The following is a 22,389-nucleotide window of genomic DNA, read 5'->3' on the forward strand; positions in this document are numbered from 1 at the left end:
CACTGGCTCACTTTTTTAGTCTCATTTTAACTTGTTCTCTGGAGAAGAGAGATCAAGAGTTGGGGATATGATACAGGAGAGGGAATAGATGGACTTTGTCTCTTTGAATTTAAAGAAAGCATTCAAAGATGACATTTTAAGAGGCTATGAAATTTGAACATGCAGGAAAGCTAAAAAAAAGTCAACTATTGAAGTGGGGAAAAAGTTGCATGGGAAACAGAGTGACAAGAAGAAAATAAAAGTTCATATAATGTTGAAAAATACACATGAAATGTGGATAATGTTACATGAATCTTTATCTGTATAATCTTATTTGTATAAACTGCCTAGTGTATCCACTACTAAACTAGAAGTTTGCAAGAGTTAAACATTTTTTTATTAAGCAGGCTATTCCAATCAAGTATTTTTTTCCCCTGATCTTTTGTAATAGACACAATATATGACCCTTGTAGTTAGTGAAGTAAGCCTGAGAGATCAAATGACACTGAGTCTTGATTTAAAAGACATTTTTGTTAATACACTGTATCTGGGGAAGAAGGTAATCTTAAATTCATCAGTTTGAGTGTTCCAAAACATCCCTAATGTGGGTTGAAACTCGCATGGCTTATAACATGGATTGGTTTCCCTAATAATGTAAAGCCACATTGGCTCTGTTTCACTTTTTTATTGGCTAAGTTTGATGGTTTTGTCAAAGTTTGTGGCATAACTCTGGATACTGAACCATGGATACTGAACCATTCTAAAATGATAATTTACTGTATGAAGAGAAAAGGACTTCAGGATGAACTGAAAACTAAAAAAAATGTTAATGCAAAGCAAATAAACCTGAGGGTTCCTGAGGGATTCTCTTCATCCTAAGGATTTTTAGGCTTGTGCAGTGGTTCCCAAACCAGGGAGTGCATTCCTGTAGTGGAACACGAGGAAGATACAGGAGAGGCACAAAGTCATCTGCCCAGAAATAATTGTTTAAAAATATATAGAGAAATTACTCCAAGAATAAGTATTTGGTGTTTTTTTACATTGCAGTATAATGACTTTATGACTTTGTTTCATAATTAGTTTTTAGAATCTGTGGATATCTTTATCTGATTTCTTTACTGGAGTAAGTGTCTACATTTTAGTGCTATAAGAATTAATGATATTATATACCGTGTTTCCACATATATAGAAGAAGAAAATTTGAAAGAGAAGGACCAAAAAATTTTGTTTAGGAAATTTTAAAAATGAAAACTGTATTTATGAACTGTGGAATAAGGCAGGAGAACAAATTCCCACTGGACAATATGATTATATTGACATGGAATGGAAGAAATTTGTATAAGTTGTAAGAGGTGCTGGTGAAGAAAAGACAAACAAAAGTTAGTAGTAACACACACACACACACACACACACACACACACACACACACACACACACACAAAAAATACAGTTGAAAGTGCTGTGAAGCAGATAATGAAATGCTTTAAAGAGTTCCTATACAGCATGCCAAAAAATTATAGGAAAGGAGAAACCACATGATTATTCTATATGTAAATAATGAAGATGAGAATGATCTATTGACAGAACCAGTAGAGATAAGTCATGAGTGGAGACAGTACTTTGAGAAGCTATTAAATGAGGAAGAAAACATAAATTATATAAACAACTGCATGGAATCAAATAATTAGCAAAATAAAGACACAAATAGAAATGAAAGCGAGGGAATAAACCATGAGGAAATAAGAGAGCAATCAAGAAAATTAAAAATGGAAAGGCCATGGGTATTATTATTTTATATATATATATATATATATATATATATATATATATATATATATATATATATATATATATATATATATATATATATATATATGAGGGACACCAGCCAAGGACAAAAATCTAATAAAAAAAAAAAACTGAGATGCTTGTCCCTGAATAGTAAAGTTCCTTGAGGATGTTGTGGGATACCTAGCACAAATATTTAATACACCATGGCAACGTGAAAGGATCCCAGATAATTGGACTAAAGTAGCAGTGTGTTCCATATATAAAAAAGGAGACAAAACTAAACATAAAAATTACAGAGCCATTTCACTTGTCTGGCATACAGGTAAAATATATGGAAGAATACTAAAACTGAGACTTAATCTGGTGGAATAAAAACTTGGACCATGGCATCATGGTTTTAGATCTGGCAGAGGTACCACAGACTTGATCTTCTCTCTGAAACTACATCTTGAAGAGACCTGGGAGTGGAATAAGGAAAACATATAGCATTTACAGATTTAGAAAGAACATCAGATAGTCTCATGTGAAAGGCCTTACTACACAAAAAGTATAATATGCCACCCAAGTTTATAAGAATTATCAAAAATATTTTTGGAGACACTAAGAGCAAGGTTAGATATAAAGACATGGATAATGAATGGTTTAAAGTGAAAACAAGAGTTATAGTGGAGTTCTATCTCCTCCGCGCTTTATGATTTATGTAAATTGGTGCATGAAAGATGTTTGTGGTGGTTATGAAGATATAGTTACATTTGCTTATGCAGATGCTATTACAGTTATTGTAGACACCAAAGAATAATTGCAAAATGCAATGACATGACAAGGTGGAATAACATTATGAATGTAAGAGGTATGAAAATAAATAAAAGTAAAACCAAAGTTGTACACATATGGGGGAGCCAAAAGCAGATATGTATGATGATGTAAGATACACTGATGAAACAGGTAAATACCTTTAACAGTTCAACCATGAAAATCGACAAGATACAGGATTGAAAAACCTAATTGACAAATATAATAATAATGTCTGCTTACTATATCAAATTCTATGAGATAGATTTGTACCAAGAAAATGTAAAATCAATATATATGCTACAATATTATAGTTGTATCAAGAAAATATAAAATCAGTGTATATGCTACAATATTGAGACCAGTATTATTCTAGGTGTCTGAAGCCTTGTCATTAACCACAAGAAGTAAATCTAAGATACAAGCAGTGGAGATGAGAATTTTGAGACTGATTAAAGTAGTAACAAAGTGAGACAGACTAAGGAATGTGGACATCAGGTAAAAGTTAGGAATCACATAAATTTTAAATTAAGTTGAGAGAAATAAACTGAGATGGTTTGGACATGTAGAGATTGAATGAAAAATATTACTTAAGATTTATGAAGAATATAGCAATAGGCAGAAGACCTATTAGAAGACCAAGATGAGTGGAGAGAGAGTAACTTATCTGATTTCTAATACTGTAATCTCTCTCTCTCTCTCTCTCTCTCTCTCTCTCTCTCTCTCTCTCTCTCTCTCTCTCTCTCTCTCTCTCTCTCTCTCTCTCTCTCTCTCTCTCTCTCTCTCTCTGAGTCAACCCTTCAGTTGTCATAGAAATATGAGGCAGGAGTTGTTTTTCTAGGTGTAAGTACAACACACACACACACACACACACACACACACACACACACACACACACACACACACACACACACACACACACACACACACACACACACACACACATTTATGATTTGAGGTGGTTGGAGTGTAGTAAATTACAGAAGAGGTGATGATGGGTGAAGGAATAAATGGGGAAAGAAGGGAAGATGAAGGTATCAGAAAAGAGATTAGAGGGCAGCTGTGTGTTCATGCACTTGAGTGAGTGGCAAAGGGATGAACAAGGGAAGAGGGGGGGGTAACTGTACCCCCACACTGTCTCCCCTTCCTGGTTAGAGAGAGAGAGAGAGAGAGAGAGAGAGAGAGAGAGAGAGAGAGAGAGAGAGAGAGAGAGAGAGAGAGAGAAAATATAGGGAGGAGGGAGAGAGAGGAGAGTAAAAGGGCAAGGAATGAACAAGTGGGGTGAACTGTACCCTCCCCAGTCTCTCCTCCTTGATGGAAAGGGGTATAGAATAAAGAGAAGGATAGGGGGGGTATGAAAGATAAAGGAAGGACCATAGGGGGAGAAACTATGATGTAAGGCTCTGCCAATGAGACTTCCTCATTCTGGATAGAGGGTGGGGCATGGGGTAGCTCATTTATGTGACTGGTGGGAACTGAGAGGAGCAATAGAACCTCAAGGATGTAATACAGAGACTGTCAAGACCGTCTATCATGGCAGTATATGGGATCACTCAGCAACAACTAAAATAGAATCCAACCATGACACCTATGTAAGTGTCATTGTATAAACCACTGGCGCTTCATGATGCTATGTAGGTGTCATTGTATTGAAGGGGTTAACTTCATAGAAGCTGTTTTAGCTTGACATGAGATGTTAAGTTTCCAGTTTAGATTGTAAGTAAAGGACAGACTGAGAATGTTCAATGTGGAAGAAGGGAACAGTTCATTGTCACGGAAGAAGAGGGGATAGTTATCTGTAAGGTTGTGTTGAGTTGATAGACAGAGGAATTGAGTTTTTCAGGCATTGAACAATACTGAGTTTGCTCTGCCTCAGTCAGAAGTTTTAGAGAGATCAGAAGTCAGGCATTCCATTGCTTCCTTGTAAGAACTGTTTACTTCCTGAAGGGTTGGACATCTATGAAAAGAAATGGAAAGGTGCAGGGTGGTATCATCAGTGTAGGAGTGGATAGGACAAAAAGTTTGGCTTAGAAGACCATTGATGAATAATAGGAAGAGAGTGGGTGACAGGACAGAACCCTGAGGAACACCACTTAATAGATTTAGAGGAAGAACAGTGACCCGTCTACTACAGCAGCAATAGAATGGTGAGAAAGGAAACTTGATATGAAGTTACAGAGAGAAGGATAGAAGCCATAGGAGGGTAGTTGAAATGAAAACTTTGTGCCAGACTCTATTTAAAGCTTTTGGTATGCCTAAGCCAATAGCAAAAGTTTCACCAAAATCGCTAAAAGTGGACGACCAAGACTCTGTAAGAAAAGCCAGAAGATCACCAGTAGAGCGGCCTTGATGAAACCCATACTGGCAATCAGGTAGAAGGTTGTGAAGTGATAGATGTTTAAGAATCTTGTTGTTGAGGATAGATTCAAAACTAGAGAAGTAGGAAATTAAAGCAATAGTTTGAGGAATTAGAACGGTCACCCTTTTTAGGAACAAGAAGGAAAGAGTTGAGAATTGAAAGAGTTTGACTAGGCAAGGTGCAAGCATAGAGGCACAGTTTTGGAGAACAATAGGAGGGACCCCATCAGGTCCATAAGCCTTCCAAGGGTTTAGGGCAGCAAGGGCATGGAAAACATCACTGCAAAGGATTTTAGTTTGTAGCATAAAGTAGTTGGAGGCTGTAGGAGAGGGAGGAACAAGCCCTGAATCACCCAAGGTAGAGTTTTTAGCAAAGGTTTGAGTGAAGAGTTCAGCTTTGGAAATAGATGGGATGGCAATGGTGCCATCAAGTTAAAATAAAGGAGGGAAAGATGAAGAAGCAAAGTTATTGGAGATGTTTTTGGCTAGGTGCCAGAAATCAAGAGGGATGTTATTTGGGTAGGTGCCAGAAGTCAATAGGGGTGTTAGATCTTGAAAGATTTTGACACTTGCTATTAATGAAGAACAGTTGATTGTTTAGATCATGCTGATATAGGTTGGTTTGGTTGGACAAAGCCTGTGTTAACTTGTACTGTACAGGAAGTAGTCATGCCTGACTACTTTTACATTTTTTATGTATATGTACATTTATAGACCTTAATTATCAATATGATATATAACTATTTTGATACGTAAAAAGAAAAAAAAAATTTTTTGGGGGGGGAGGGGGTAGGTGGTTAATGCCAACCCTGCTTCACAGTTCAAACTGTGTACACGAGGTTGAATCTGCTAACTGATGACAGCTGCCTTATTGTGGCAGAACAGTCTTGAATGCATCTGAATTTGGATTTCTCTGACTACATTACCTTCCTTCAGTCTCTAGATGTTGTAGTCGCCAGTTGTGTTGCCTCACAAGGTCCTGTGAGGCTGGTGCTGAGAGATTAATATGAAGCATGTGTAACACTAAGGAAAGAGTAGAAATTAAGGAAACTACATTTATTATAGTAATTAATTGCAGTAGTGAAGTTGTGTGAGAAGCTTGTGTGAGAAGGTCCTGTTAGGCTGGTGCTGAGAGATTAATATGAAGCATGTGTAACACTAAGGAAAGAGTAGAAATTAAGGAAACTACATTTATTATAGTAATTAATTGCAGTAGTGAAGTTGTGTGAGAAGTTGTGTGAGAAGCTCTCCACAGCTAGCTGTGGAGAGCTTAGCTGTTGAGAGGTAGTGAGGGTTGTGTTTACGTGGTAAAGTTGATGACATGGCATGTAGGATCACCCAAGGTCGCATATCTGGCCCAGCAGCCTCAGAAGGGGGCAGATTGTGTCCAGGCTTCAGAGGGAGAGGTGTTGTGACTCGCTCTGCTTTCTTCATAAACCCTAGACCCTCAAACGCCGACCCTCATAGTTGTAAGTATGGCATTCTGGTTAAGTCAAAGTACACTGAATATTGAATATTATTATACGAGTATGTATTACATTTGTATGTCTATTATTCTGACAGCTTGTTAAGGTGTAAACCATCATGTATTTTGGTTATTATATCGCTCTCTGTTATGATGGAATATTACCTCTTTATGATGCTTATGTGCCTTACGTGCATGCGGATGTTTTATTGTATTTCAGTACTCCTCATGCTGATGTCGAATTAATTGTCACATTGGAAAAATGTGCTGGATACTTGAAGCTGCCGGATACTCGAATGCCGGATGAGAGGGATTTCACTGTAATAACCAAACTACAAGCTGTCAGAATAATAGACACACAAATGCAATACATATAATAATATTGAATATTCAGTGTACTTCGACTTAACCAGAATGCCATACTTACGACTATGAGGGTCGATGTTTGAGGGTCTAGGATTTATGGAGAAAGCAGAGCGAGTCATGACACCTCTCCCTCTGAAGCCTGGACACAATCTGCCCCCTTCTGAGGCCGCTGGGCCAGATATGCGACCCTGGGTGACCCTGCGTGCCATGTCATCAACTTTACCACGTAAACTTAACCCTCACTACCTCTCAACAGCTAAGCTCTCCATAGCTAGTTCCTCTCACACAACTTCACTACTGCAATTGACTACTATAATGAATGTAGTTTCCTTAATTTCTACTCTTTCTTTAGTGTTACACATGCTTCATATTAATCTCTCGGCACCAGCCTCACAGGACACAACTGGCGACTACAGATGTCCAGTGAACATATTTCTTAGCATAATCCACTCAGTTTTTCTTCGTACACTCCATCAGTAGAAGCTTGCATGCAACATGCTGGGCAGGCAGCTTGAGGTTTTTCTGTAGGCAGTGTTGATGCAGTGGATGGATGCAGTAGGCACCTGCCAAAATGATAATTACTCCCAGTGAGGTCTAAAGCACTGGATCAGGGGTTGCTGTGGGCCTATCATTAAACCCAGCTGTGACCTCACTGAACCTTTGCCCTTTGTGTCTCACAACACAAGGAGGCAGTCACAGCCTGCCCTCTAAAGACAACTCTCTTCCTTCACACAAAACTACAAACCTCTAATTGCACACACACTCTGCACTCAAAATTCAAAATTATCATGGCAATCCTTACGCCAGCCTCTGAGTCCTGATCTGGGGAGAGGACCATAAATGTCCACAGGTCAGACTGCTCTTCTGGTATTGACCTTAAGTGTCTTGACACCCTTCTCAACTTTTTCTTCTTAACTTCTGCAACATTTGTGGTCTTAGAACTAGTTTTCAATCTACAGAACACCACCTCTCCTCTACTAAACCTCATCTTTTCCTCACTGAAACACAGGTGTCTGAGTCAACTGACTGTAACCCTTTCTCTGTTCCTTCCTACTTTCTCTATCCTCATTTTCAGTCCAAAGCTGAATGTTGTATTTATGCATGCTACAACTTAACCTCTTGTCGTAACCCTCCTCCTTACCTTTAAGAGAAGGCAGAGGTTATGCAGGAACTGCACTAATTCTTTATATAACAAACACTACAAGGTTTAGATCCAGTAACAGAGAGTTAAGGCCGGGGTTCTCACAATGGGGTAAGCCACAAACGCAGTTCAGAAACGTTAACACTATTTATTAACCAGTAGTTAACACATTCCACAATACTCGCAAGCAACGAAAGACCAGAATTCCACCACATATGAAAACATAGAATGACCTTTCGACAAATCTTGACGTCACTATTCACTTTAATTTAACAAGATTTTATCGACCAACTCAAGTCATTCAGTGACATATAACACATTAACATGTAAGGACACACATAACATAATCACATAAAAGAATAATCAAATGTAACATTAAAATATTAGCACTCCATGTGAAGTGTCACAAAAGATATTAAAATCACTCATCAAGATTCAGCATTATATCACACATGTAAAATGACATAAAATATATGGGGACCACAGTATACTGAAACAACATTTTAAATCGAGACACACAAGGCACTTAGGAAAAATCTTCTAAGTATTACTTATGACCAAGACGAGGCAGAGAATGACTAGGAGCTTCATGGTGCTGTCGAGTGGGAGCACCTACCAGGAACTTGTAACACTCCGCTCTTGGAATCTAGTTAGGTCTGAGAGAATCGTTCGCTACTTCGCCTTATATTCCATTTTGATGACAGCAACGTCGACCTATGTACATTGCTATCTACTACTACATAAGGAGTTATCCTTAAGGTTCAAAATCTAACTAGTTAGTACACTCATCTCTTCCTTCACTCCACACGATCACCAGGATACTTATACTTCACTGTAGGTGTGTGAGAAACATGTCTCGTAGGGAGTCTATGGTTAACCACCTTTACACCTTTCGTGCATTACTGAAGTTAACAGTGGGTCACTGTTTTGTGTTTTTCAAAGTCAGCGACTGTAAGGTAACTTGATCACAAGATTGATTGCGAATAGGCTAGGTCCATTACCTATACGACCTTAGTCACCTTTACTCGGCGCTCGGGTGCCTCATCATCAGGGCAGGCACTGTCTTGTTCGTGTGACCAGGGATGCTGTAAGCCTCACGAGGGGTCATGGTGGTAACCAGTGACCTCTGGGGCAATGGGTGGCTAAGGCCTGGGTACCTTGGCGACAACACCCTTGGCTTGGCTACAACGCTCTTGTGCCCATGCTCTTGAATCTTCCAAATTTCCCACCATCTGGCAACAAGTACAGAGTTACTCTCAAACAAAATTTATGTGCTGTATACCTCTCAGCTAATTCCTCAGACTATAAGAAATTCTTTGAATACTTAACTTCCGAAGTGGAGCACATTCTGACTCTCTTCCCTTTTGTGGAGATCTCCATTCTTGGAGACTTCAATGTTCACTACCAACTTTGGCTTTCCTCTCCTTTCACTGACCATCTTGGAGAACTAACTTTAACTTTGCTATCCTCCACAACCTATAGCAATTAGTGCAACACCCTACTCATATTCTGACTGTCTTGGAGATGTGTCCAATATTCTAGACCTTTTCCTAACCTCTAATCCTTCTGCTTATGCTGTTACCCTCTCTTCTCCATTGGGTTCCTCCGGTCACAATCTCATATCTGTATTTTGTCCTATTGCTTCAGTACCTCCTCAGGATCCCCCAAAGCAGAGGTGCCTCTGGCATTTTGCCTATGCTAGTTAGGGGGATCTGAGGAGGTGTTTTGCTGATTTTCCTTGTAATGACTACTGCTTCTATGTCAGAGACCCATCTCTGTGTGCTGAGCTCAAAGGTGTCTGGTATGGAGGCATTCATTCTTCACTCTTTTTCTCGACCTTTCCTTTAACACAGCCTGTTCTTGTGCTGTACATGATAGAGGTAGTCCACAAAAGATACTTGTGACTCCCATCACCAGAATCTCATGTGCTTTAAGTTTATGCCCAGACCCATGCCAAGTCTGTTCTCCAACTAGCCAAAAACTCCTTCATTAATAGGGAGTCAAAAAAAAAGTTGTGTGAGAGGAACTAGCCGTGGATAGCTTAGCTCTTGAGAGGTAGTGAGGGTTGTGTTTACGTGGTAAAGTTGATGACATGGTGTGTAGGGTCACCCAGGGTCGCATATCTGGCCCAGCGACCTCAGAAGGGGGCAGATTGTGTCCAGGCTTCAAAGAGAGAGGTGTCATGACTTCTGGCACATAGCCAAAAGCATCTCCAATAACTTTGCTTCTTTTTTCCCTTCTTTATTTCAACCTGATGGCACTTTTGCTATCACATCTGTCTTTAAAGCTGAACTCTTTGTTCAAATCTTTGATAAAAACTTCACTTTGAATGATTCAGGGCTTGTTCCTCCCTCTCCACCCTCTGACTACTTCATGCTATCTATTAGAATTCTTCACAATGATGTTTTCCATGCCTTCACTGGCCTAAACCCTTAGAAGGCTTATGGACCTGATGGTGTCCCTCCTATTGTTCTTCGAAACAGCGCCTCTGTGCTTGCACTTTGCCTAGTCAAAATCTTTCAACTTTGTCTGTCAACATCTAACTTTCCTTCTTGCTGGAAGTTTGCCTACATTCAGCTTGTTTCTAAAAATGATGACTGTTCTAATCCCTCAGACTACTGTCCTATTGTTTTAATTTCCTGCCTATCTAAAGCTTTTGAATCTATCCTCAACAGGAAGATTCTTAAACATCTATCACTTCACAATTTTTTTCCTGATTGCCAGTATGGTTTCCATCAAGGCCATTCTACTGGTGAACTGGCTTTCCTTACTGAGTCTTGGTCATTCTCTTTTAGAGATTTTGGTGAAACTTTTGCTGTTGCGTTAGACATATCCAAAGCTTTTGATAGAGTCTGGCACAAAGCTTTGATTTCCAAAATACCCTCATATAGCTTCTATCCTTCTCTCTGTAAATTCATCTCAAGTTTCCTTTCTGACTGTTCTATTGCTGCTGTAGTAGACAGTCACTGTTCTCTGAAGTATCTTAACAGTGGTGTTCCTCAGGGTTCTGTCCTGTCGCCCATTCTCTTCTTATTATTCATCAATGATTTTCTAAACCAAACTTCTTGTCCTATTCACTCCTACGCTGATGATACCTTCCTTCACTTTTCCTCATCTTTTCATAGATGTCCAACTCTTCAAGAAGTAAACAGTTCATGCAGTGAAGCCACAGAATGCCTGACTTCTGATCTCTCTAAAATTTATGATTGGGGCAGAGCAAACTTGGCATTGTTCAATGCCTCAAAACTCAATTCCTCCACTTACCATCTTGACACAACCTTCCAGAGAACTATCCCTTCTTCAGTGACACACATCTGTTCCCCTCTTCTACACTGAACATCCTTGGTCTGACCTTTACTTATAATCTAAACTGGAAACTTCACATCTCATCTCTAGCTAAAACAGCTTCTATAAAGTTAGGCATTCTGAGATGTCTTTGCCAGTGCCCCTCCCCCCCCCCACCTTGCTGATAAGTCTCTACTGAGGCCTTATTCATTCATGTATGGAGTATGCTTCATATGTCTGGGGGGCTCCACTCATACTGCTCTTTTAAGCAGGGTGGAATCAAAAACTTTTTGCTTCATCAACTCTCCTCTGACTGTCTTCAGCCTCTTTCTCATTGCTGCAATGTTGCATCTCTTGCTATCTTCTACTTCTATTTTCATGCTAACTGCTCTTCTGATCTTGCTAACTGCATGCCTCACCTTCTCCTGTGGCCTTACTACACAAGACTTTCTTCTTTCTCTCATCCCTATTCTGTCCACTTCTCTAATGCAAGAGTTAACCAGTATTGTCAATCATTCATCCCTTTCTCAGGTAAACTCTGGAACTTCCTGCCTACTTCTGCATATCTACCTTCTTGTGACTTGAACTCCTTGAAGGGGAAGGTTTCAAGACACTTACCCTTCAATTTTTGACTACTGCTTCAGACCCTATTTGGGGGTTGTCATTTTAGTGGGTCCTCTCTCTCTCTCTCTCTCTCTCTCTCTCTCTCTCTCTCTCTCTCTCTCTCTCTCTCTCTCTCTCTCTCTCTCTCTCTCTCTCTCTCTCTCTCTCTCTCTCTCTCTCTCTCTCTCTCTCTCTCTCTCTCTCTCTCTCTCTCTCTCTCTCTCTCTCTCTTGGCTGGTGTTCCTCCTACATAAAAAAAGGTTTGGATGACTTTTGTTCAGCTGAGAAGCTGTCAGATGAGCATTTTTATGCAATTCTCTAGCAAAAAGCTTATTAGTAGCCTTGGATATCTTTTTAAAGTGTCCAGTATAAGGTTTTGTTGGAGAAACAACATTGGGTGGTGAATTGCATGCAGCAGCCATTAGCAACATTATTGTTGATTTTGCCCTGCTTGTATGCCTACATATTTCTTTAACAGGCAGTTCCCCTTGCATCCAGGCTAAAACATGAACCTTTTCCTCTTTTGTTATGTGTTTGCAATCTATATCTGGTCAATATATAAAGAAATACAAGATAAGAAATGCTGAACTCTAAATGTTGGTAAATTGGAGAGGAGCTAGCCAGAGCACCAACATATCCCCTTCCTAACAGTGTCATCACTGAGCCTGTTTCTTGCAAATGTTGCTGGTAAGGCTCTTGCTCAGACTGCAGGATGGAAAATTCAAACCAGCTTTTAACAATCAGGTTGTGAATTATAATGGTCTGGGTCCAGTTTCTTTTTGCAATGAATGTACATCATCAGAACATCCGTAGATTCGAATAAGCAATAAAATGCTATTGGGGATTTCCACAACATCATGTGCCATTGTTTACATCTGCTGTGTTGTGATTTTGCTGCTCCACAGCTATTTATTTATTTATTTATTTATTTATTCTTATCTTTAAACAGTGTCTTCTACAAAACTGTTCAAGGCAACACAGTTTTACTATATTTCCTTCATGTATAATTTGACCTCAAATGTTTGTCTATCCATGATTTCAGGCCAGGAAATTGGTAATTTATAGTATATCATGTTTATAAGTTGACCACCTTCATGAAGGGCAGCATCCTTTAGCATCTACGGTATAACCAGTTAATCTTGGAGTACTGTGCTGGTAATGGAATGACAAGTTATGCTATTAAAGCATCACATTTTTATGAGACTATGAGCAGAGAGAGAGAGAGAGAGAGAGAGAGAGAGAGAGAGAGAGAGAGAGAGAGAGAGAGAGAGAGAGAGAGAGAGAGAGAGAGAGAACATCTGCTTCTCCTTCCTTGTTCAGTCTGATGATTAAGGTGTGAAATGCTTGTCCTCACATGGATCCTCACAAGATCTAACTCCCCTCGTGACTTCTGGCATCTAGCCAAAAATATCTTCAATAACTTTGCTTCTTCTTTCCCTCCTTTATTTCAACCAGATGGCACCACTGCTATCACATCTATTTCTAAAGCTGAACTCTTTGCTCAAACCTTTGCTAAAAACTCTACCTTGGACGATTCTGGGCTTGTTCCTCCCTCTCCTCCACCCTCGGACTACTTCATGCTACCTATTAAAATTCTTTGCAGTGATGTTTTCCATGCCCTTGCTGGCCTAAACCCTCGGAAGGCTTATGGACCTGATGGGGTCCTTCTTATTGTTCTCCGAAACTGTGCCTCCGTGCTTGCACCTTGCCTAGTCAAACTCTTTCAGTTCTGTCTGTCAACATCTACTTTTCCTTCTTGCTGGAAGTTTGCCTACATTCAGCCTGTTTCTAAAAAGGGTGACCGTTTTAATCCCTCAAACTACCGTCCTATTGCTTTAATTTCCTGCCTATCTAAAGTTTTTGAATCTATCTTCAACAGGAAGATTCTTAAACATCTATCACTTCACAACCTTCTATCTGATTGCCAGTATGGATTCCGTCAAGGCCACTCTACTGGTGATCTTCTGGCTTTCCTTACTGAGTCTTGGTCATACTCTTTTAGAGATTTTGGTGAAACTTTTGCTGTTGCCTTGGACATATCAAAAGCTTTTGATAGAGTCTGGCACAAAGCTTTGATTTCCAAACTACCCTCCTACGGCTTCTATCCTTCTCTCTGTAACTTCATCTCAAGTTTCCTTTCTGACTGTTCTGTTGCTGCTGTGGGAGATGGTCACTGTTCTTCTCCTAAATCTGTTAACAGTGGTGTTCCTCAGGGTTCTGTCCTGTCACCCACTCTCTTCTTTTTATTCATTAATGATCTAAACCAAACTTCTTGTCCTATCCACTCCTACGCTGATGATACCACTCTGCACTTTTTCATGTCTTTTCATAGACGTCCAACCCTTCAGGAGGTAAACATTTCATGCAGGGAAGCCACAGAACGCTTGACTTCTGATCTTTCTAAAATTTCTGATTAGGGCAGAGCAAACTTGGCATTGTTCATTGCCTCAAAAACTCAATTCCTCCATCTATGAACTTGACACAATCTTCCAGACAACTATCCCCTCTTCTTCAGTGACACTCAACTGTCCCCCCTCTTCTACACTGAACATCCTCAGTCTGTCCTTTACTTATAATCTGAACTGAAACTTCACATCTCATCTCTAACTAAAACAGCTTCTATGAAGTTAGGCGTTCTGAGACATCTCCGCCAGTTTTTCTCACCCCCCCAGCTGCTAACTCTTATCCGTCCATGTATGGAGTATGCTTCACATGTCTGGGGAGGGTTCCACTCATACTGCTCTTCTAGACAGGGTGGAATCAAAAGCTTTTCGTCTCATCAACTCCTCTCCTCTAACTGACTGTCTTCAGCCTCTCTCTCATCGCCGCAATGTTGCATCTCTAGCTGTCTTCTACCTCTATTTTCATGCTAACTGCTCTTCTGATCTTGCTAACTGCATGCCTCCCCTCTTCCCGTGGCCTCACTGCACAAGACTTTCTTCTTTTTCTCACCCCTATTCTGTCCACTTCTCTAATGCAAGAGTTAACCAGTATTCTCAATCATTCATCCCTTTCTCTGGTAAACTCTGGAACTCCCTGCCTGCTTCTGCATTTCCACCTTCCTGTTACTTGAATTCCTTCAAGAGGGAGGTTTCAAGACACTTATTCATCAAATTTTGACTACTGCTTTGACCCATTTATGGGACTGGCATTTCAGTGGGCATTTTTTTTATTGGATTTTTGTTGCCCATTTCTGCAGTCTTCGAGTATTCCAGTTCATTCTCTTCCAGTTTGCTAATCCCTTCTTTGTTTTTTAGTTTACTGTTTACGAATCGGTAAAATTATTTTGGGTGGTCCTTACACTTCTCCACCATATCATTCTTATAGTTTCTTTTTAACCCTGCATAGTTGAATGTTGTAAGGGGAGAAATGACCAAGATGGGTGATGGTGAAGTGTCCAGCTGTTTTTCCAGATCCAGAATCGTCTGAGCCAAGTAGGGGGTAGTTAGAAGGCTGACCAACCTGCACCCAACCAGGGTAGACTAGAAGGCCTGTTGGCCTGCACCCAGTCTCAGCTCAAAGAAACGAGCCCAACACTCCAACACTCCGACGTACAGTCACAATACACAGCACTGCACTGCACTTAACATGCACAACACTATGATCATAAACAACTGGGCACTGCTGAAGCACTGGTCAACACATAAGTGTGTTCTTGACACCTTTTCTGCCAATCCCCACACACATGGAACACTACACAGCTCAATATCCTGGCGAGGCTCACCACTGTAAGGGGAGAAACAACTGGGATGGGTGATGGTGATGCATCCAGCCATTTTTCTAGATCTCAGAATAGTCTGAGCTGCATAGGCTAGGGGTGTCAAATTCAAATCCTTTAGAGGACCAATTATGCACTTGGTTATGGTCTTGAGGGCCATCAAAGATTTGGTAAATACTTATTGGCAAGACTGAAGATTACAACTTATTTTGCTGGTTATCCTGGTCTACCAAAAATACATTATTTGGGTTCATCTGAACTTACACATGTAAAATTGGTCTTAGCTAATAAATACAACACTAATTATTACAAAGAAAGGAAAATAATATGCAATAATGTGGGAATACAGTTACTATAGTATATTATTGAAATTCTTTGAGTTTTGAAACAAAATAGAAATTTTGTTGCATTAAGGTATATACATAAAAAAAAAAAGGAAACTGCAACTCAGATCTTTGACTTTATTTTCCACTATAATGCATGCATTTTTCTTCAAGAAGTTTTCCACATTTGGCTTCATTAGAGATATTCCAAGTCGCAGGATGGCATCCAAGTGTTTGTCCATAATTTTGGTACAGTATCTGGACTTATTCACCTTTATCTAAGAGAATGATTGTTTGCATACATAGGTGCTACCAAACTGAACAGCCCAAAAGCAAGCATTGTGATTAATAAGTGGTTGGTAAAAGAATCCTTGAAGAGCAAAATTAGCCTGAATATCCAGGTTTAACAGTCGTACAGGCCTCCACCCCTTGTTTGTCACGTCTGGTACATATGAAAACGTTTGGGCGACTCATGCGTTCAAGTACCAGCATTTGGTTTCAGATATTCTTTATGTTCATTTATTAAAATTTGCAATAAAAGAGCATTATTGCTAGCAATCATAATATGGAATAAATCATTGTCATATGAATGAAAGATTGAAAGATAAAAGTTATTATGTCTCGTCTTAACAGTTTAGTTACATTTTCCTCAGTTATAACAATTATAGTAACTCGAGTTGAAAATCTCTTGTCACCTTGCAGGCCACTTAAGAACATCCCACAGGCCACATTTGGCCTGTGGGCCATGAGTTTGAGACCCCTGGAGTAGAGGTGGTCCACAAAGGGGTGATGGAACAGAAACACTGGGGAGCGGTGTGGAAGTTTAATCACAATACTTTCTTCACACACTACACACAAGATACCAAGGACATGAATACTACACATTCACACTGCCACTGAAGCTTCTCAGCCCTCTTCCCGTTCAGTCGCTGTGACACGGGAAAACACTAACACACACACATAACCTGTCACTAGGGATGAACGAGGATAAGGTGAGGGCACTTTGTTGTAGTGGAAACTGAGATGACAGCCAAGGGAGAATAGGTGTGCCTAGTCTTAGCACTGAGTCTGTTCTGCTGGAGCTGGATTTTCAGGGTCCGCAATAGCCTTGAAAAGAGGCTACAAGAAGCCTACACACAATGAAACTAGGCAGAGCTTCGAAACATTGAAACAGGTTTAGATGTTTGAAGCATCCACACACTCTAAAACAGCTGATGACTCAAAGCTTTGGGACGGGCACTGGTGAGCTGACCTTCTCCTACACTCCCAGGTGGTGGAAGGGGGAAGAGTACCAGGTTCCCCTGCTCCTCCTTGGCTTGTTTAGGTGGGAGCAGTGTTTCATCCCTTACAAATGTACTCATTTCTGGCCTCTATATAGTTTTTCCATAGTTCTGGCCTTCTTTTCCTTCTCCATTTATTCTACATCTGGTCTCTCTTACTTTTTGCCTCCTTACACCTTTTGTCAAACCATTCACTTTTCCTAATCTCTTTCTTGCTCACTTTTGGCATGTATTGTCTGATGCCATCATTATAAGAGTTAAGGAACAATTCCCATTTTCATCAATGGTACTGGTCATGTCATGTCAATATGCCTATGTAAAATATTGTTTCATGGCTTTATAGTCTGCCCTACTATATAGTTCAGCCTTCCAATCTTGTGACTTTGTTATTTGAAGTTCAGTTAGCACATGATCATTCTTGGCTAAGGGGGAGTCATAGATGACACTTTCTATAATTTTAGGGTCTTTCATGAAAACCAAGTCTAGTCTCAATGGTACATTATCATCCCTAAATGTCATATCAGTTGCAATCCACTGTGTTAAATTTTTTTTCCATGGCTAAATCTCATATCAGTTGCAATCCATTGTGTTAAAGTTTCTTCCATGGCTGACTTCAACATTTCACTCCCTCTGCGATTCATCACTTCCTTCAGTTGTCACTCCTCCTAGTTTACTTTACAGTTGAAGTCACCCATGATGGTCAGATTTTTGCAGCAGCTTATAAGTTCCTCCATATTGGATAACGTTTCTTTTAGAATTTCCTTGTGTTCTTTGATGTTCCATGACCTTAGTCCTTAGGGCTACATAATTATGAGGTATTCAGTTACATAGTGACATAAGCGCCAAAATCCAAAAGTGGAGAAAAACACAGTTAAAGTTTGGTAAAGTGCAGAATGTGATAACTTTTCATTGGAATGAGCTAGGAAGTTCCTTTGCTTCAAATTAAAGCTCATTGACTTTGCTTTCTATTCAGCATGAAAACACTAAACATTACACAACACATTCTGAATGTTGCAACATTAACTGTGTTTTTCTCCATTTTTTAGTACACTTTGAGAAAAAACATCAAAACACCCCAATTCACCCTACTTTGCATTTTTTTCAAATCATGCCATTTTATAAGTGTGTGTGTGTGTGTGTGTGTGTGTGTGTGTGTGTGTGTGTGTGTGTGTGTGTGTGTGTGTGTGTGTGTGTGTGTGTGTGTGTGCTGCGTGGTATAGTAGTGAGAGAGACTGATGGATAAGTGGTGAAGGAGGAGGGAGGAGGTGACATGAGGGGAAGGACGCGCTGTTCACTGGCTGGTGGAGGGGTGCAGCACAGTGATGAGACAGCTTCCCCACCAACCATTGGCTGCTCAGCCTTGTGTCTTCTGGTAGTGTCACATACGTTGCTGGCGAGGTGAACTTCAGAGCATATAAGTGGCAGTGTCGATAAGGATGACAGTACCTTCCAAACGAAAGGGAGCTGAATTTTAAGGTCTGCCTTAGCACCCCAGATAGAGGAAGGGTTGGGGGAAGTTTCTTGTGGCTTTACCCTGAATTCTGAATCCCGACTCTAATGAATTCGACATTATTACTTCCATAAACTACTTCATCCACATGCAAGTCTTTCATGGTTAAAATCATGGCACCTTGTTTGTTTATTACCAACTTTTTCCAAGTATCACATTTTTCCTTCACCTACGTTTAAACACTCAATGGATTTATCCAGTTTTATCTCTGTCAACCCCACAATATTAGGTTAATTTCTTTTGAGGTACTCGTTTAACACAGTACTTGCCGTGATTAGCCCATTCACATTTGTATGTGTCACTTTTAATTTACACCTCCCTCCACCCTGGTTTTTTATGAATCATTTTCTTATTTTCATATCCATCACTTTCCAGTAAAAACATTTTTTTCTGTCTGATCTTTCCTAGTTTTTTGCCTTTGCCTCAGACAGTTCATTCACTTTTGCCCTTTCCTCCTCATTAAGGAGGAATTATCCAGATGTTTCTGTACATATCCCTTTTTGCCAACTTATTTGCCACTGCCAGGGCCTCTTCAACATCTGTCTGTGATTTAAACTTTATTATTAATGGCTGTGGTTTTCCTTGCACACATTTTCCCAACCTCTGGAATTCCTCAGCTTCATTTTCCAGGTTACTGCCATCATTTTTAACCTCCTTTACTATTTTTATTATATTAACTCTCCATCCTTTCTCTTGAACTTGTGTGGTAAATTATCCTCTTTTATCCCAAAGACTAGTATGCATTTCTTCTTGTCCACAGTGTCTCTTACCAGGTTCTCATTTTCTTTTGATTACCTGAACCCCTTCAATATGATGATGCCTATGAAGTGCCAGTGGCATATGCAGTGATGCCTATGTCATGGTTGCATTTTATTTTAGTTGTTGAGTGATCCTGTGTACTGCCTCGACTTGTCTTGACAGTCTCTGTATTATGTCTTTGAGGTTCTATTGCTCCTCCCACCCTACCTGCTCCCACCAGTCATGTAAATGAGCTACCTCATGCCCCACCCTCTTTCCAGAATGAGGAAGTCTCATTGGCAGAGTTTTACATCATAGTTTCTCCTTGTGGTCATTCCCTTGTCCTCCATACTCCCCTATCCTTCTCTTTATCCTATACCCCTTTCCATCAGGGAGAAGAGACTGGGGAGGGTACAGTTCTCCCTTCCCTTGTTCATTCCTTGCCCTCTTAATCTCTTCTCCCTCCCTCCCTCCCTAGATTCTCTCTCTCTCTCTCTCTCTCTCTCTCTCTCTCTCTCTCTCTCTCTCTCTCTCTCTCTCTCTCTCTCTCTCTCTCTCTCTCTCTCTCTCTCTCTCTCTCTCTCTCTCTCTCTCTCTCTCTCTCTCTCTCTCTCTCTCTCTCTCTCTCTCTCTCTCTCTCTCTCCCTCCCTCCCTCCCTCTCTCTCTCTCTCTCTCTCTCTCTCTCTCTCTCTCTCCCTCCCTCCCTCCCTCCCTCCCTCCCTCCCTAGGAAGGGGAGACAGTTCAGGGGATACAGTTCCCTCCTCCTCCCTGGTTCATTCCTTGCAACTCACGTGTGCGTAAACACACAGCTGCCCACTAACCTCTTTTCTGATGTCTTTGCCTTGTGTGTATCTATCATACTTACACCAGGAAAAACAACAAGTGCCTCATATTTCTATGACAACTGAAGGATTGACTCAGAGAGAGAGAGAGAGAGAGAGAGAGAGAGAGAGAGAGAGAGAGAGAAATTGTAGTATTAGAAATTAGATAAATTACTGCCTGCAAGCCTACGCCATATATGAGTAATGCACTCTTTTTAAGCATCTGAAGTGAAGTGGTTAACAACTGACTCCCTCGCCTTTTCTTCCAAATGTTGATTGACAGTGTTCCTGAAATTTTCTTGCACCACTTCCTTCTCGTTCTTCCATTCATCATGTTGTTCTTCCATCTTTTTTACCTCCTCTGAACTGACTTTCACTTTATCGTTCATTTCCTTAAGGGTTACTTCATGGGTGTTGCACCTAACCTTCAGCGTTGTGTTCTCTTTGCCATGTATAACTTCACCTGTAAACAAGGAAACTGTGAAGTCCTCCCTTCAACTTATATTGGCATGACTACAACATGACTATGATGAAGCTGTCTCGACAGCTCACTTGCCACCTAACATTTGGAGCCCCAAGAATACACCTACAGCAGTAGCACAGCATTAAGATCACATGAAAAGAACTGGAAAGACACTAAAATCTTAGATATCTGTCCAGATGCAAGATACCTTGCAGTACTTGAAGCACTGTACATAAAAGAATTCAACCCCAAGCTCAATGTACAAACTAAAGATTTACAGGCCCTGCCAAGCATGAGAAGGGACCCAGCACTGCCACCACACAAGGAGCTCACCAGTCGTGCTGTACCAGCCAATCAGCACCTCTTATGACCCAGAGTGACACCACAACTCACAGCACAAATACCAGCCTCCCCAGCATGTCCAATCATTCCATATCTATTGAGAAAGGGTTAAGGAACTAGCTACAGCAAGATCATCAAATTTCAAAAGAGAATAAGACTTTTGTTAGATATAAAGAAAATATCTTAAAGAAAATATTAAAAGCTGACCTAACAATCACATTTAATGAAACGTGTAAGAGAGAATCTTGTGCTTGTACGAGTATGTATACTCAATGTGTGTGTGTGTGTGTGTGTGTGTATATATATATATATATATATATATATATATATATATATATATATATATATATATATATATATATATATATGGGAGGGTGGTAAAGAAGGGGATGATGGAAGAATGCTCTGATCACGGGAAGGGACACAGCATTAACCAGGTGGGGAAGGTCACGTGGGTGGAGCCTCAAGGCTTAGTTATTGAGGGGGTTGAACCAATTACAGGAAAACAAATGCTTCACTTGGTGGGGAGGCAACAGGTGTTGCTACTGAGTAATTGTATAGCCCAGTACGAGTTTACTGCTGGTGGCTTGTTACATATTCCAGTGGCACTGCACGGCATTAAGTGATGATTTTTTGTGTACAATCTACACAGTCAAAGCCTTACAGGAAATAGCAAATGACAGATTGAATTTTTGTATGTGTCAGTGAAGAAAATGTACAGGTAACACAGCAATACAGTGGTTGTTAAGTGCTACTTTTCAAACATATATAGCTGCTTACCAGCTTCACGTCAACTGCCCGGTGCTCCTGCCACTCCTGTAAATGTTCGTTTAGATTATACGATTTTCTTTCTAAATGATGTGCTATGTTTCGTAAATTTTGCCTCTTTATGTATTTGTGTTTGTATTCTTGTACTGATGGTGGGACTTTGTTTTGTCATCTGAATGATACCAGCTTGAGCTACTCCAGTACATTCAGCTGCTGCAGCATTAACGGGGAAACATCTTCTTTCACAGAGATGCTGATACACTCTGTAGAACACTGCTATCTGGGTGTCTGTCTGGGTACCTGGGTCTGTATTCTGCTGCTGCAACCCAGGTATTCCCATCACAGAATGAATATCATCACATGAGTATTGTGTCTGAATACTCAGTGTTACTGAATGTGAAAGGCATCTTCACCGTAGCAAAAAGACACAAAGAATGAATATTATCACATGAGTATCGTGTCTGAATACTCAGTGTTACTGAATGTGAAAGGCATCTTCACTGTAGCAAAAAGATGCACTTTAGCAGTCAGCTGATTGACGAGGCCTGTCACTATTAGGTGTCAAGATGTCAACTAAGTGCTGAGGGGGTGACAGTTGCAGTGAGTTACCATGTATGTTTAAAAAGTAGCAGTTAACAACCACT

At 40.2% G+C, this 22,389-nt stretch overlaps 1 protein-coding gene across 3 annotated transcripts in view; it reads left to right on the forward strand.

Moving 5' to 3' along the window:
* The window catches only part of LOC135102760 (protein Mo25-like), a 207,177-nt gene that overhangs the window by 67,815 nt on the left and 116,973 nt on the right, over positions 1-22,389 (forward strand). The window lies entirely within an intron of this gene.

This window comes from Scylla paramamosain, chromosome 8 (assembly GCF_035594125.1).
Source record: "Scylla paramamosain isolate STU-SP2022 chromosome 8, ASM3559412v1, whole genome shotgun sequence".
Taxonomy (NCBI): domain Eukaryota; kingdom Metazoa; phylum Arthropoda; class Malacostraca; order Decapoda; family Portunidae; genus Scylla; species Scylla paramamosain.